General features: G+C 42.0%; 1 pseudogene; it reads right to left on the bottom strand.

Annotated features, from left to right (window-relative positions):
* Window positions 1–2,055: 2,055 nt before the first annotated feature.
* LOC101696411 (protein strawberry notch homolog 1 pseudogene) lies at window positions 2,056–6,457 on the bottom strand (annotated as a pseudogene).
* Window positions 6,458–6,814: the final 357 nt, after the last annotated feature.

Raw genomic sequence — 6,814 nt, 5'->3', positions numbered from 1 at the left:
CAACTATAATATCATGTGAGTCTGGGCCACATGGGTCCTGGGATTGATTTGGGGCACAGAATTTGTCATGGCGTAGAGATAGTGTGTTTATTCTGACTTGTTCACAACTTATCCCCTTCCCCAGTCTAATTATAATGGATAGCAAGAGAACAAGCTAGGAAAGCAATGTCAAGATACTCAAGGAAATTCAAGAACTTTTAAAACAAAAGAGTCATCTCAATAGCAATGCTGGAACTGTAAGATCTGGGACTGGAGTCAAAGCTGAGTCCTAAGCTGAGGAAGGGAGTGGGTGGCCAAAGGGCTGTGGGAGCCTGGGCTCTGGGAGTGGGCCTGGGAAAGGAAGGTCACAGGCAAAGAATGGGGGCCTGAAAATGCGGTAGGATCAGCATTGCCTGGGCTGTTCCCTGAAAAGAAGGAAAATGTCTTAAAATGAACAATATCCTCAAAGCTAATGAGGCTTTGTGGGGGGAAACCCATTGTTTGACCATTAAAAGGAAAGATGATCCCTAAAACTAGGGAAGAGTAGTCTCGCTTAATGTTGGAAAAGGGAGTTGGCTTCTTTATGCATTTTTTATAAATTCTTATAACTAATTTAAATGTCCATGTGATCTGTCTTGAAACAGAAGGGCTGTTACACTAACAGACAAGTCACTGGGAGGGCTTCTGACTTCACTGGAAAGAGCGGACTGGAGGATTCGAAATTCCTGCAGCAAGCTGAATTACAATTGTTTTTTCCCCTCCCGACATTCTCCACTGGCTTTTGTTTTCTCCTCCTGTGCAAATCTTTCTTTCTTTCTCAGTTCCTCTTCTTTTCACACCCACGAAGAAAGTTGATTCCAGTAGTAAGAAAAACTTGTGAAACAAATATTTTGGTTGTATTACACATCAGCTCTGATTTGTTTTCTGTTTCCTCTGACTATTTACATCTGTCTCTCTTGCCTGGCTTCCTTTGCAGGTGGTGGTGGTGGAGACTCATACTCAAGCCTTAGCACGGACTAAAACATGGATGACTCCACAGCACCACAATACTTCAGTTAGACTGTTTGCTATTACAGGACTTTCATTTTGACAATATACTTTTAACCATTTGAAAATTGTTCTCTAAAGAAGATATGGGTAAAATTGGAGTCCTGCTAAATGGAACCAATTTTATAATCTAAGAAATTGTACAGTTATTTGTCATTTTGTAACTCTGAATCACACTATAGATATGTTTATGTCTCACTTTATTTTACTTAATATTTTATTATCCAACTTTTATGATGAAATGCATTCCAAAAGGGAAAACATTTTTTTTTTTTTTTAGGATGACAACTTTTTATTTAACATCTATAAGATTTTGGTACCTTGCAGTTTTTGACCAGGTTTTTACAATCTCAATTTTAATAGTGCAACCTGTGCAAGCAAAGAAAAAAAAAATGACAGGAAAAGACCAACTGTCCCTTACTTGTTTTTATACACATCTATTATAGGCGAAACAAAACTTACCCATGTTACAGGTAAGTGTCTATTCACATTTGTACATTACCATTTTTAACAGTTTCAGATAAACTCTACAATGTCTTACAACACATGAAACAATATTCTAGTAACTGGGGTAACAACAACAATAACAACAACAAAACATACAGCAGAAGCCTATAGTCTCAACACATCCATCTGGGGATAGCTCCCCCAGCAATGATATGAATGTGCTGCATTAACCCTGAGCACTGTGTAACAGAAAAGTAAAGCCAGTTTGGCAAGTTCCAAGTATTTTAAACCAGATGTAGTTTGTAGCCTTTAACAAACACACAAACAGACCGATGCAAACACGTGCACATACACACACACACACACACATACGCGCGTGTATGCGTGTATCCCCCTCTGTTCACCCAAATAGAAGCGTACAGGAACCCCCAGGGAGGCAAAAGGAAAGACACATACACTACCATCGGCACTGCTGATTTTCAGTTTTGCTACCTAGTCTAGGTTTGTCCTTATTCCCCCAAAAATTAACTAGAGAGCACAACCGAAAAAAATATATAATTCTTTGGAAACCGTCCCTGATTTTTATGCAAATGATAGGCTCCCACAGCATCTCAGACACGCTCGTGCCGACACCTGTCTGTCCTTCAGGCATTGCTCAGGTTGGCGATGCTCTGTGGGTGATGCTGCTGCCACAGGTGTTTCTGCTGGACCGCAAGCTGCTGAGACTGGTCTGAAGTTGACAGGAGATTTACGAGAGGAGACACACAATTTGCCGGAATGATCAAGCCTACAATCCGTTGTCCATCTTCTGTCCTTAGCCGAACTATCTGCATTTTCATATTCGTGCCGCTGACAGAGGCAAGCACACCCTCCACTTTCGTCCACACAAGCAGGACAGAGCCGCATAAGACGTAATGCGTGCGGCAGCAAAGACCGATGTCACTGACTAATCCCAAGCTTGCTTTTTTGCAATTGCCACGCCAATAAGCATGAGTACAAGTATCTGCGGATGACTTATACTGGTCCAACCAGTGCACAAAGGCATCATTTGAGACTACCTTCTTATATTTCTTTTTGAGATCAGCATAAATTTCTAATTTGAGCTGCTTCCCAGTATTTGGTCGATAAACTAAGAAAAGTTTCCTTTTAGGGTTTACTTCTTTAACTAAGATGGCGGTTTTCTTGTTGTTCCTTATTTGCAGTGACAAGCAGAGGCCATCATCTGGTCCTGTCAGCTCAGCCCAGATCTTGGCTGCTTCCTCCCAGGACATCCCTCTCTCTACACTGACGGTGTACAACTCTACATGGCCAGAGGTCGAATAGCCCGGAGTCAGAAACTTCTTAACATCGCTTTTCCTCACCTTCTCTTCTCCAGAACCAATATCTAGGATTCCCATGTCACATCATCCATTTTTTTTGGCATTCTGAACAACTGCAGTAAGTGTGTCCGCAAAATACTGAAACAACCCATTTTGTTGATGCACTTCCATGCCCAGAATTCTATTTAAGAACTTTCCTATGTTGTTATAATCTTTATCAAGAGTAAGAATTCCTGAGCGATCTTCCACATTTAACAGGCCTACACCTATCAGTCCTTGTCAAACATCTTTGAAGAATTCTCCAGGATAGTCCGGAGGTGGTGATACCATAGGAGAATCCAAATTTACAATGGATTTCATAACAATTTCTAAAGCATTTCTTCTATACTTATTGTCAAAGTTGAATCTGCTCAGATCCCGAGATTTTGTTGCTCTTCTGTCACCATGTGTAAGTGCCCCCAGACTCTCAGGTCTTTTGGCAACAATGGAGGCAAATCTTTGTTCTCCCGCCAGTTCAGAAATCAGAAAGACATACTCGGGAGCAGTCACTTGGTTTGATTTGTGAGTTCTTCCAAATTGTTGAATTGCTCTATCAGCACTCCAGGGTAATTCCAGAGTCATATGAACTCTTCGCCTTTGATTTTTAGCTCTGCGATCTGCTTGTAATGAAATACCCGAGCTTGCAGCTTCTGAGATGATAGCAATATTCTTATCGACATCCATAAACCTTTGTTTTTCTGTAATGTTTAGTATTTCCACTGGCACATCAAGTTCAGATCTTGACTCGTAAGATATACTTCTGTCACTGTTGCTCACAACCTGCCCCTTTTGGCCAGTCATCTTGGGGCCACCAGCTCATCGATAAATTCATCCAGGGTATTAGGAGGGAGGTCTTCAGCTAACTTTTCCAGTTTCTCAAGTAGGAATTTCTTCATCTGCTGGGCCCTCTCCACAGCATCCTGACTTGTTGTAAGGCTGCTGTTGCTGCTGGCATTACTATTAGCTGGTGCACTATTAGGAGCAGGTGAGATAACTGGTGTAGATGAAAAACTAGGTCGTTTTGATCCGAGACCTGATGCTAATAAGGCACTTTGAATAGAATCTGGATCTATACTTTTCTTCTTTTTTTTAATCTTTGTTTTTCTCATGGTCTTTTCTGATTAATCAAGGATCATCTTCATCATCCTCACTAGATTCGTCTTGAAAGGGGTTGAAATCATCGCCATCACCGGAGCTCATGTTTTTAGAGCTCTTGTAGTCACTTTCTTCAATGTCAGAGGCATCAACTCACTTCCACTGTCATCAGAACTGCTACCTGCGAGGCCACTGACTTTGTGCTTTTTTGGCTTCTCGAGTTATTTCTTCACCTTTCCATTTCTTCATTTTATTTTCTTTAGAAGGGCTATCTCTTGGTGAACTGTTGTTACTTGGAGCTGTCAGATCGATTCCCAGCAAACTATAGTTTTTCCTGTCTGGAGAAGGGAAGTGTTTTTCAATGAGTGACTGCAACACTCCTTTGGCAGTTGAAACAAAATCATTCAATTCTCCTCCACCCTCTTCCAAAGCTTCTAATGTTCTAGCTTCTCCTGTAGACTGCAGATCAATTACAACACATTTTCCATTCTTGATTTCCTCCCAGGCTAGCTGCACAACCCTCTTAACTTTGGATGGTATGCACAAGTACTTGAAAAACCTCTGGTGTGCAGACCAAAACTGACCCCACATGGACTTCTTCATTCTCTGCTCAGCATCAATCAGGTCCACGGCCTGTTGAAACTGCTCTCTGGTGATGACCCACAGCTTTACTGCTTTGTTATACATTTTAACATAGTTCTGAGAAAGAAGAACTTCCTCAATTTTGAAGGTCACTCCAGTAAAACTCAGCTGTCGGGCAATATACATTCCTCTGAGCTTCATATCCATAGCAACTATTTCCATGGCACTGACACCTCTGCACTCCACTGCTTGAATGAAATCACTGAATTCTCTAAATGGAGTCCCCTCACCCCAGATTCCAAGGCAGTTCATATAGGCCACATTTCATGGTTCCGAAGCACCAGTGGCACTCGAATAAACAACTCCGGCTTTTGGCAATTTGTTCTGAAGCTCCAAAACTGCTAAGCTTGTCTTAGTGGGTTTTGAAGAACCAACAGGACATAAGTTTTTTGCTTTATGACATTCATTAAACACTATCACTCCATCGAAGTCGTTACCACACCAATGCAGAAGTTGTTTTAACCTAGTTTTATATTTACCACCAGACTGGCTTTCACCAATAAGGGAGGAATACGTAGCAAAAATCACGCCCTTTTTCACACTCCCGTTATGTTTGGAAGAAATTTTTCCATATTTAAATTTATTTAATGAGTGGACCAAAATGGTTTTTGCTCCAATATCCCTCAAATCTCTTTCAGCATCATACTTTAAGTCACTGGAAACACTGAACCACAATGCTCTCTTTCTACTCAACAAATAATTTTCATAGATGATTCCTGCTATCGTCCTGTCTTTCCCTACACCAGCACCATCATCTATTAAGAAGCCAGCACGATCTCCATTAGGTAGGAATGTTTCATGTTGCTGAGCTGCATATGTAATTTCCTCAAGCTGTAATGCTGATAACCAGCCACTGTCGATGGTTTCTTCAGAGATGGATGTTTTATACCAAACATCAGGAGGAGTGACACTGGATAAAGAGCTAGTTTCCACTACAGCATCTGGAAGACATAGGCTGATTTTCAATTTTATTGGCATATACTCTGCATAGGTTTAAGCATGGCCCATTTCTTCTTCATCTTCCTCCTCTGGCTCATCTTCCTCTTTTACAACCGGAACCTTCATGGTCGGGGAAAAACTCATTTTCATGTCATTTATCCATATTCTTGCTACTTCTTTATTAGAAGACTCTTTCTTCACTGTACCATTGCTTACATCAGTAGCTGCTGTTGCAACTGGCTGAGCAATATTAGCAGGTGGCTTCAGCTTCATGAGTTCATTCAGACTATTATTTTTTAGTAGATCCTTTAGCTGAACCTGGTCTTTTGAAGGTGCAGTGGTCACAGTGTTCCCCACTGCTGGTGTTGACACTGAAGGGCGGGTGTTTGCAGTAGTCTGGATAAATTTTGTTAAAGTGATGGTCTGCCTGTTGTTACAGGTGGTGTTTTAGTCATTACAATTGTAGATCCCAGGGTTGGAAGCTGATTTATTTGATTCAACACAAATGTAGTTGATGGAGGCTGCTGCCTCACATTTAACAGCGCAGGAGTGGGTAGCGTCTCTGTTTCTTGTTTAACAGTAACTGCGGCTTCTGCCTCCAAACCTAGTTCTAATGCACCAGGTGGCACCGACTGCTGAAGTGCAGGTGTCAGGGTTGGAGTTGCAAGGCCCACATCTCCGTCAATATCAAAGATGTCATTCGGACTAATTCCACTCTCACTCAAAGCAGCAAGCACCAAATCTTGCCCCATTCCACCATTTTCCCCGTGGGAGCCGACGCCAGAACAGCTTCTCCCGAGCAGTGAGAGCTTGAAGAGCCCAAGGCGACGTAGGCGACTGGAGCGTAGGCGGCGGTAGCGGCACCGGAGCGGCAGCAGCGTCCGGCTCTGCCTACCTCTCCGCCGCCATCTTGATGCCCCCCCCCCTTTGACCGCCGGCCGGGCAAACATTTTTTAATGGTTGCATTATACTCCAGTGAACAACACAGTAACATTTATGTAATCACTTGATGTACTCATTTGTTGGGTATTTAAAATATTCCCAGTTTCTTATTTTTATAAACCCTGCTACAATGAGCTGAGCAAAAGCAACACCTGCATTTGTGGAATTGCTGAGCAAAAGAATGTGAACATTTATTTAGAGGGCTTTTGACACATATGGTTAAACTATTTTCCAGAAAAGTCGCACTGCTTTACTGCTTCACACCCACTATGCCCACCTTGTCTTTCTGTCTTCGTGTGAACATTTTAAGAATGAAATATGAAATGCTTCTTACATAGGTTCTGGCAACTAGCCTGACTCAGTAA

Source organism: Heterocephalus glaber, unplaced genomic scaffold (assembly GCF_053883595.1).
Source record: "Heterocephalus glaber isolate CG9 unplaced genomic scaffold, H.glaber_assembly_v1.0 deba00001504, whole genome shotgun sequence".
Taxonomy (NCBI): Eukaryota; Metazoa; Chordata; class Mammalia; order Rodentia; family Bathyergidae; genus Heterocephalus; species Heterocephalus glaber.
The sequence above is the reverse complement of the archived record's forward strand: the minus strand, read 5'-3'. Positions and strand labels throughout refer to the sequence as shown.